The sequence below is a fragment of the Phyllobates terribilis genome, unplaced genomic scaffold, assembly GCF_046119375.1.
Source record: "Phyllobates terribilis strain yellow unplaced genomic scaffold, ASM4611937v1 Scaffold_158__1_contigs__length_4374303, whole genome shotgun sequence".
NCBI lineage: Eukaryota > Metazoa > Chordata > Amphibia > Anura > Dendrobatidae > Phyllobates > Phyllobates terribilis.
In genome coordinates this window covers 1,349,278-1,360,186 of record NW_027362918.1, presented here as the reverse complement: position 1 = coordinate 1,360,186, position 10,909 = coordinate 1,349,278, and positions in this window count along the sequence as shown.

Here is a 10,909-nt window from a genome sequence, read left to right as displayed (position 1 = left end):
AGGATCTGTCAGCTCTCCTGTGTGGTGTAGTATATAGAGGATCTGTCAGCTCTCCTGTGTGGTGTAGTATATAGAGGATCTGTCGGCTCTCCTATGTGGTGTAGTATATAGAGGATCTGTCAGCTCTCCTGTGTGGTGTAGTATATAGAGGATCTGTCAGCTCTCCTGTGTGGTGTAGTATATAGAGGATCTGTCGGCTCTCCTGTGTGGTGTAGTATATAGAGGATGTGTCAGCTCTCCTGTGTGGTGTAGTATATAGAGGATCTGTCGGCTCTCCTGTGTGGTGTAGTATATAGAAGATGTGTCGGCTCTCCTGTGTGGTGTAGTATATAGAGGATCTGTCAGCTCTCCTGTGTGGTGTAGTATATAGAGGATGTGTCGGCTCTCCTGTGTGGTGTAGTATATAGTGGATCTGTCAGCTCTCCTGTGTGGTGTAGTATATAGAGGATGTGTCAGCTCTCCTGTGTGGTGTAGTATATAGAGGATCTGTCAGCTCTCCTGTATTGTGTAGTATATAGAGGATGTGTCAGCTCTCCTGTATGGTGTAGTATATAGAGGATATGTCAGCTCTCCTGTGTGGTGTAGTATATAGAGGATATGTCAGCTCTCCTGTGTGGTGTAGTATATATAGGATCTGTCGGCTCTCCTGTGTGGTGTAGTATATAGAGGATCTGTCAGCTCTCCTGTGTGGTGTAGTATATAGAGGATCTGTCAGCTCTCCTGTGTGGTGTAGTATATAGTGGATGTGTCAGCTCTCCTGTATTGTGTAGTATATAGAGGATGTGTCAGCTCTCCTGTGTGGTGTAGTATATAGAGGATCTGTCGGCTCTCCTGTGTGGTGTAGTATATAGAGGATGTGTCAGCTCTCCTGTGTGGTGTAGTATATAGAGGATCTGTCAGCTCTCCTGTGTGGTGTAGTATATAGTGGATCTGTCAGCTCTCCTGTATTGTGTAGTATATGGAGGATCTGTCAGCTCTCCTGTGTGGTGTAGTATATAGAGGTTCTGTCAGCTCTCCTGTGTGGTGTAGTATATAGAGGATCTGTCAGCTCTCCTGTGTGGTGTAGTATATAGAGGATCTGTCGGCTCTCCTATGTGGTGTAGTATATAGAGGATCTGTCAGCTCTCCTGTGTGGTGTAGTATATAGAGGATCTGTCAGCTCTCCTGTGTGGTGTAGTATATAGAGGATCTGTCAGCTCTCCTGTGTGGTGTAGTATATAGAGGATCTGTCGGCTCTCCTATGTGGTGTAGTATATAGAGGATCTGTCAGCTCTCCTGTGTGGTGTAGTATATAGTGGATCTGTCAGCTCTCCTGTATTGTGTAGTATATGGAGGATCTGTCAGCTCTCCTGTGTGGTGTAGTATATAGAGGATCTGTCAGCTCTCCTGTGTGGTGTAGTATATAGAGGATCTGTCAGCTCTCCTGTGTGGTGTAGTATATAGAGGATCTGTCGGCTCTCCTATTTGGTGTAGTATATAGAGGATCTGTCAGCTCTCCTGTGTGGTGTAGTATATAGTGGATCTGTCAGCTCTCCTGTGTGGTGTAGTATATAGATGATCTGTCAGCTCTCCTGTGTGGTGTAGTATATAGTGGATCTGTCAGCTCTCCTGTGTGGTGTAGTATATAGAGGATCTGTCGGCTCTCCTGTGTGGTGTAGTATATAGAGGATCTGTCAGCTCTCCTGTGTAGTGTAGTATATAGAGGATGTGTCAGCTCTCCTGTGTGGTGTAGTATATAGAGGATCTGTCAGCTCTCCTATGTGGTGTAGTATATAGAGGATCTGTCGGCTCTCCTGTGTGGTGTAGTATATAGAGGATGTGTCGGCTCTCCTGTGTGGTGTAGTATATAGAGGATGTGTCAGCTCTCCTGTGTGGTGTAGTATATAGAGGATCTGTCAGCTCTCCTGTGTGGTGTAGTATATAGAGGATCTGTCAGCTCTCCTGTGTGGTGTAGTATATAGTGGATCTGTCGGCTCTCCTGTGTGGTGTAGTATATAGAGGATGTGTCAGCTCTCCTGTGTGGTGTAGTATATAGTGGATCTGTCAGCTCTCCTGTGTGGTGTAGTATATAGTGGATCTGTCGGCTCTCCTGTGTGGTGTAGTATATAGAGGATCTGTCAGCTCTCCTGTGTGGTGTAGTATATAGAGGATCTGTCAGCTCTCCTGTGTGGTGTAGTATATAGTGGATCTGTCAGATCTCCTGTGTGGTGTAGTATATAGAGGATCTGTCAGCTCTCCTGTGTGGTGTAGTATATAGATGATCTGTCAGCTCTCCTGTATTGTGTAGTATATAGAGGATGTGTCAGCTCTCCTGTGTGGTGTAGTATATAGTGGATCTGTCAGCTCTCCTGTGTGGTGTAGTATATAGTGGATCTGTCGGCTCTCCTGTGTGGTGTAGTATATAGAGGATCTGTCAGCTCTCCTGTGTGGTGTAGTATATAGAGGATGTGTCAGCTCTCCTGTGTGGTGTAGTATATAGAGGATCTGTCAGCTCTCCTGTGTGGTGTAGTATATAGAGGATCTGTCAGCTCTCCTGTGTGGTGTAGTATATAGAGGATCTGTCGGCTCTCCTGTGTGGTGTAGTATATAGAGGATCTGTCAGCTCTCCTGTGTGGTGTAGTATATAGAGGATCTGTCAGCTCTCCTGTATTGTGTAGTATATAGAGGATGTGTCAGCTCTCCTGTATGGTGTAGTATATAGAGGATCTGTCCTGTGTGGTGTAGTATATAGAGGATCTGTCAGCTCTCCTGGGTGGTGTAGTATATAGAGGATCTGTCAGCTCTCCTGTATTGTGTAGTATATAGAGGATCTGTCAGCTCTCCTGTGTGGTGTAGTATATAGAGGATCTCTCAGCTCTCCTGTATTGTGTAGTATATAGAGGATGTGTCAGCTCTCCTGTATGGTGTAGTATATAGAGGATCTGTCCTGTGTGGTGTAGTATATAGAGGATCTGTCAGCTCTCCTGGGTGGTGTAGTATATAGAGGATCTGTCAGCTCTCCTGTATTGTGTAGTATATAGAGGATCTGTTGGATCTCCTGTGTGGTATAGTATATAGAGGATCTGTCAGCCCTCCTATGTGCTGTAGTATATAGAGGATCTGTCGGATCTCCTGTGTGGTGTAGTATATAGAGGATCTGTCAGCTCTCCTGTGTGGTGTAGTATATAGAGGATCTGTCAGCTCTCCTGTGTGGTGTAGTATATAGAGGATCTGTCAGCTCTCCTGTGTGGTGTAGTATATAGAGGATCTGTCAGCTCTCCTGTGTGGTGTAGTATATAGAGGATCTGTCGGCTCTCCTGTGTGGTGTAGTATATAGAGGATCTGTCAGCTCTCCTGTGTGGTGTAGTATATAGAGGATCTGTCAGCTCTCCTGTGTGGTGTAGTATATAGAGGATCTGTCAGCTCTCCTGTGTGGTATAGTATATAGAGGATGTGTCAGCTCTCCTGTGTGGTGTAGTATATAGAGGATCTGTCAGCTCTCCTGTGTGGTGTAGTATATAGAGGATCTGTCGGCTCTCCTGTGTGGTGTAGTATGACTCGCCCAGGGGGAATATGGGTGACTCGGTACCCGGGCCTTTACCTTCTTCGGATGTCACGGGCCCGTACCCTGGGGTCACTCTTTAAAAAAAAAGGGTTTGTTAACAGTTTTGTCTCGTGACGCCACCTGTGGTTCCCGGTAATGAGTACCGGCGCTGCTGCAGACCTCTGAAGCAGATGTTAGGGCAGCTGGGTTGGCATGGCTCTCCACAGGCAGAGCACAGCTCCAGGGCAGTGTAGATGCAGATGGTGATGCTGGGCGTTGTAGTGCAGGAGCGATAGCGTTGTAGAAATAACTGACAGAAACAGTGGGGTGCAGTCATCCGAGTTTACTCACAGTTCTTTAGCTTCCTCAGGTGCACTGTACAGGTGTCAGCCTCCCATGTCGCGCTGCGTTTACCAGGCAGGGGCTCAGCACTCTCCCACGTACTTCAAGAGCACTTAACGGGACCCCCTTTCTGTATGTTCCTTTCTTAGCTGACTTCCCGCGGTGGGTCTTCTCCCTCCTGCCATGCGCCCCGCCACACAAAGTGCCGATCTGTTACCTTGAGATCCCTCTGGGCAACTTGAAGTTCCCGGACCTTGCTTGGTGCCCTTCACGGCGGCTTAGGTGAGGTTGTGGCAACTGCACAATGAAAGTTTTCCAGCCGAGACCTGAAGTAACTCGGCTAGTCCAGGGACCGGTTCCCTTCTTGCAGCCTGATCCCTCTGACACCTGGCAGATTCGGGCGTACGGGTGCCGTCCTGCACTCACCGTACCCCCTGGGATCCCTTAAGTTACTGGAGCCTTCCTCCCTAGCTCCCACTCCTCTCTCCTTCTTGGGCATGACAGGCCGAGCCTGCCTGCCGAGCAGAGCTCCTGCAGAGCCCCTGCTCCTCTCACTTCTCCTCACTGAATCCACCCCTACACATGGTGATGTGACGCTCTCAGCCCTGCCCTGGGAAGATGGGGGTACTCGGAGTCGGGTCAGATGTTGAGAACGGGGGTGCAGTCGTGGCCTGGACCCGTTCCTTGCCCAGGGCCGTCACATTGAAAATGATGCTAGGGCTTTCCGGGTTGAGTGGTAATTGTCGACTACGCCACCTGTGGTGTCTGGTGATGCGCCACCAGCGCAACTACAGTCCGCTGAGGCCTGGAGTCATGGCGGCTAAAGTTCTCGCCGCTCCCTACAGGCGGAGCGCGGCCTCAGGGCCGGTAAAGCAGGATAAAGGGGGGGTAGTAGTGCGGCAGTAGGGACGCGGCGTCGCACGGAATGGCGCGTAATGAACAGTCCGGAGGCCATAGGGATGAATTTCCAAGGCTTTACTCACATTAGAGATGGCAGAAGGAAGGCGACTCCCTGCTCCCCACGGAGTCCTGCGGTCACCAGGGACCGGGGTCCGACAACCTCCGAGCAAGTCCAGCATTCAATCGGGACCCCGCACCTGAGTGTTCCTGAACTACAGACCGTATCCTCTCCTGTCTGTGTGTGTGTAGATAGGCCGGATCTCCCTCTGAACTCCTCTCAGAACAAGGGCACGGGTGGCAGCTCTGCTCCTTCCGATACCCGATGGGATCCTCTGGGCCTACCGGGCTTTACCAACCAGGACATGGAGTAGCAAGGTCGGGTGTCGGGGGCCGGTACCCCTCTTGCAGCTGGACTCCCTCTGAATATATCAGGTGGTGAGGACAGGTGGCGTACACTGCTCCGTCTGCATCCTCCCCGGGATCCATTTGCTGTGGAGCTACACTCTTTAGCTCCGGGCCTTCTTGGTCGTGGTCCTTGACCGGGTTGAGACATTCCTCGTCTGCAACCTGCCCCTCGTTCCAAGGCTGGGGTATGAGGGCTGTGTCTCCATCCACTGTAGGTTCACACAGGATCCACGTTCAGGGTGGGAGATCACAATACCTCACAGTAATTAACAGCACAAAGACCAAAACCAAAGATGGCTTTTTATTAAATATGAAATTTAAAGTGTCACTAAATTGTAAGTCCTCCACCCTCACCCACTAACTGGTTCCCCTCACTCTTGGTTCCCCAGTCTCCCTGTAACCAGGAGGGCAGCACCTGGTGCATACTAGCCCCCTCTGGTGGAGAAATGTGGTGTTGGATGCAAAGGTTGGGTCCCGACCATCACGCTGTTCTTACCTCGGAGGAGGAACACTACACTCCATTACAGAAGTGCAGCATCCCTGTGGCGGTCGAATCTTCAGGGGCGCCACAGTTCTACAGTGGGATGTGCTACATAATGAAGTTTCTCTTAAGGGGCACTTGGAAGGGAAGATGTCCTTATCACCCCGGTCAGTAAAATCTTTATAGTGGTGGCAGGATGAGCCTAACCTATCTCGAGGGGTTCCCTGGGTACTTAGGGTCACTAGAACAATTACCACAGATGCGAGTCCGAGAGGGTGGGGAGCCCATCTGGGAGATATGGTAGCCCAGGGGACCTGGTCAGATATCGAAAAGGGTCTCTCCTCCAATGCAAAAGAACTTCTGGCGGTAGACAAGGCGGTGAATAATTTCTTACCTTTCCTTCAGGGCCAGAATGTAAAGATCCTCTTGGATAATCTAGTTGCGGTAGCATATGTGAACCACCAGGGGGATACATGGTCAAGATCGCTGATGAGAGTGACAGATCATCTCTTCCAGATTACAGAAAGTCACCTCCTTTCCCTGATGGCCCTCTATATAAGGGAAAAAGAAAACATGAGAGCAGATTTCCCAAGCTGCTATCCTCTGATGCAAGGGGAATGGGAACTAAATCAAGGAATTTTTACCCAAATAGCCGAAGATGGGGGGGGCCTCCGGTCAGGTAGATCCGTTTGCCACAAAACTAAATCGGAAGACAAAGATCTTGTGTTCCCTAAATCCCCTAGCTGTGGACGCTTTCCTGATTCGTTGGTATTTCAGCCTGGCGTATGACTCCTCCCCCCCTGGTTGGCTGTTCTTCTCATGGTAATAAGAAAGATCAGGGAGGACAAGGCCAGGGTTCTGCTGATCGCACCCTTTTGGCCTAGGAGGGTGTCCATCTACGATCCTTGGGTTCTTCCAGAGATTCCATATCTCCTTCTCCGGGGTCCGATATTCCATCCTCAAGCAACTGGCCTCCACTTGACGGTGTGGAACTTGAAAGGACACTGCCAAATCAGAAAGGTTTTTCCAAAGGTCTAGTAACCATCCTGCACAGGAGAAAACCTGTTATAACCCAGATTTATGCCACAAGTTGGAGAAAGTTTTTGTCTTTCTCTGGTTCTGGGGTTCATGGGGAGGGGGTGCCAATAGGACAAATCTTTGGAGTTTTTATAAAAAAGTCTTGAACTAGGGTTATCCACCAGCACCCTTAAAGTACAGATTTCTGCCTTGGGTGCCCTATATAGCTGTGATGTAGCTTGTAACTACTGGGTTTCTCGGTTCATTAAGGCAGCTTTTAGATCTAGACTCATTATTAAAAGCAGCTTGGTTCCCTGGTATTTAAATTTGGTTCTAAAGGCCTTGACTATCTCGCTGTTTGAGCTAATAGTCAGCAACCCTTAAATCCCTCTCTCTTAAGACCGCTTTAATATCTTTAACCTCGGCCAGGAGCATTAGTGACATCCAGGCCCTGTCTATGGCCTCGCCGTTTACTCAAATTCTGGATGATAGGCAGGATCTGGTCTAAAAATCACTCTCTCTCCCTAAGGTAGCTACTCGTTTCAACAGACTTCAGGAAGTCCTCCTACCCTCCTTTTGTCCACATCCTAGTAACCAGAAAGAGGTGGAGTTACATACGTTAGAAGTGAGGAGATGTCTGGTTAGGTAACATTCAGTTACCAAAAGCTTTAGGAAAGATAACTCGTTGTTTATATCCTACCAAGGGACTAGGAACGGTCTAAGGTCACGAAGTCCACCATAGCTAGATGGAATTGGGAGGCCATTTCTCTATCATATACAGTATAGACCAAAAGTTTGGACACACCTTCGCATTTAAAGATTTTTCTGTATTTTCATGACTATGGAAATTGTACATTCACACTGAAGGCATCAAAACTATGAATTAACACATGTGGAATTATATACTTAACAAAAAAGTGTGAAACAACTGAAAATATGTCTTATATTCTAGGTTCTTCAAAGTAGCCACCTTTTGCTTTAATGATTGCTTTGCACACTCTTGGCATTCTCTTGATGAGCTTCAAGAGGTAGTCACCGGAAATGGTCTTCCAACAATCTTGAAGGAGTTCCCAGAGATGCTTAGCACTTGTTGGCCCTTTTGCCTTCACTCTGCGGTCCAGCTCACCCCAAACCATCTCGATTGGGTTCAGGTCTGGTGACTGTGGAGGCCAGGTTATCTGGCGTAGTCCCCCATCACTCTCCTTCTTGGTCAAATAGCCCTTACACAGCCTGGAGGTGTGTTTGGGGTCATTGTCCTGTTGAAAAATAAATGATGGTCCAACTAAACGCAAAGCGGATGGAATAGCATGCTGCTGCAAGATGCTGTGGTAGCCATGCTGGTTCAGTATGCCTTCAATTTTGAATAAATACCCAACAGTGTCACCAGCAAAGCACCCCCACACCATCACACCTCCTCCTCCATGCTTCACGGTGGGAACCAGGCATGTAGAGTCCATCCGTTCACCTTTTCTGCGTCGCACAAAGACACGGTGGTTGGAACCAAAGATCTCAAATTTGGACTCATCAGACCAAAGCACAGATTTCCACTGGTCTAATGTCCATTCCTTGTGTTCTTTACCCCAAACAAGTCTCTTCTGCTTGTTGCCTGTCCTTAGCAGTGGTTTCCTAGCAGCTATTTTACCATGAAGGCCTGCTGTACAAAGTCTCCTCTTAACAGTTGTTGAAGAGATGTGTCTGCTGCTAGAACTCTGTGTGGCATTGACCTGGTCTCTAATCTGAGCTGCTGTTAAACTGCGATTTCTGAGGCTGGTGACGCGGATAAACTTATCCTCAGAAGCAGAGGTGACTCTTGGTCTTCCTTTCCTGGGGCGGTCCTGATGTGAGCCAGTTTCTTTGTAGCGCTTGATGGTTTTTGCAACTGCACTTGGGGACACTTTCAAAGTTTTCCCAATTTTTCGGACTGACTGACCTTCATTTCTTAAAGTAATGATGGACACTCATTTTTCTTTACTTAGCTGCTTTTTTCTTGCCATAATACACATTCTAACAGTCTGTTCAGTAGGACTATCAGCTGTGTATCCACCAGACTTCTGCACAACACAACTGATGGTCCCAACCCCATTTATAAGGCAAGAAATCCCACTTATTAAACCTGACAAGACATACCTGTGAAGTGAAAACCATTTCCAGTGACTATCTCTTGAAGCTCATCAAGAGAATGCCAAGAGTGTGCAAAGCAGTCATCAAAGCAAAAGGTGGCTATTTTGAAGAACCTAGAATATAAGACATATTTTCAGCTGTTTCACACTTTTTTGTTAAGTATATAATTCCACATGTGTTAATTCATAGTTTTGATGCCTTCAGTGTGAATGTACAATTTTCATAGTCATGAAAATACAGAAAAATCTTTAAATGAGAAGGTGTGTCCAAACTTTTGGTCTGTACATCTAGCGGCGAGGAAGGGCCAGAAGGGCTGAAGGCTCATTCCACCCGGGCTGTGGCGACCTCCTGGGCTGAGAAGACAGGTGTCTCGATAGAAGACATATTTAAGGCTGCTACCTGGTCCTGTCCCTCTACATTCCATAGACACGATAGGTTAGATATGGGTGTATCGGCTGACCTCACCTTTGGGAGAAGAGTGTTCCAGGCTGTGGTCCTTCAATAGATTACTTCATCTCTGTAATTCTCTCGTGGTGCTGTCATGGTCGACCGATAAAATATTAAATTACATACCGGTAATGGGATTTTTCGGAGACCATGACAGCACCCTTATATTCCCTCCTTTCACGTTTGTGGGAACACTCCCGTTTTATTAATTATAATCTCACACTCAGTAGGTTTCGTCTGGTATGGCAATTTTGTGATTGTTTGCTGTGTTTATTAACCTGGCGGTCCTCTCAATGCTCTGTAATCCAAACTGAGGCGGGAGAGAGGTGGCGCCCTTTTAAGCCTGTAGGTTTCCTCTCCTTGGTGGGCGGATCCCCTCTCTCGTGGTGCTGTCATGGTCTCTGAAAAATCCCGTTACCGGTAAGTAACTTACGACTATTCATTTGATGGAGCAATCAAAAAGTTGTACCCCAAAATGGTATTAAAAACGGTCTTAGAAAATTGGAACACAAGCCAAACAATTTGTTTGCAAAGTTTAGAATTTTTTAAAAGCAGTAACATGTTTTTGTTTTCTTCTGCACCATTTCACTTTATTTGGAATTCATTGCCCTTTTTTTTCTATATGTTGCACAGTAAAGTGAATGGCGTCTTTCAAAAATGCTGTAATTTTGTCCCACAAAGTACACCTCAACCCTGCTGTATTGAATAGTGTCTGTGTTATTCACTATGTGATATGTGATTTTTTATTGTATACTAATGTATAGTGACTAGTGATGATCGAGCGTGTTCTATGAACCCATTCAGCGAGCACGCTAACAGCCGTGATACTTGCAGGCACGGCGACCTTAAAAGAAATGCCGAGCATGCCAAAATACTCGGCGAGCACCCGAGCGTGCTTGCCGAAGGGGTTGATAGAACACGCTCGATCATCACTAATAGTGACCAGATGCCTCTAAGGAATCTTTTTTGGCCTCTGTTTTACTGGTGCTTGAAGTGCAATTTTTTGTAGCTCTAATGATTAAGTAATATGCAACTATGTGAACTGCAATTGCCAATTAACAATTTAAGGGAATCCATCAGATATACCCCTCCCTCCAATTCCCATTCATGACCATGCAGGATTTGGAAAGCTAAATCCATAGACACCTCTATATCTTTTATCTGTTGCTGCATTTCTGAGTGCTCTGGGTGTAACGGAGCACTAACCAAGCCTCAGCCTTCCAAGGTTGCTTCCCTGCCCAGCACCAGCCTCTGTATCTTGATTGATAGCTGACTGTCAGTTTTTTGGGACGTCAGGCACCAAGCAAGGAAAATCAGTGAGCTAGACACTAGCACTGGGAACTTTCCCTCCGTACACGCAAAACATAAACCAAAAAAAAAGCAATTTGGCACGTTACTTAATTTATGTAGATTTATAGAATGAAATGTTGGATTTCGCATGAGCTCGATCCTTGTTTTTCACAGAACTCATATCTATTATAGTCTAGGGCTGTTCACATATTTCTGTGGACCGCATATTTTTCACTGAAACACGTTGACCTGTCGAATTTTGATCCAAATCAAAGTTTAGAGTTTCTCGGATGCAAAACAAAGCTGATGAAAGTCTGAATGAGGCCTTACTCTATTATTTATTTTTTAAGCAGCGTTTATTCCAGGCTGCTGTACACATGAAG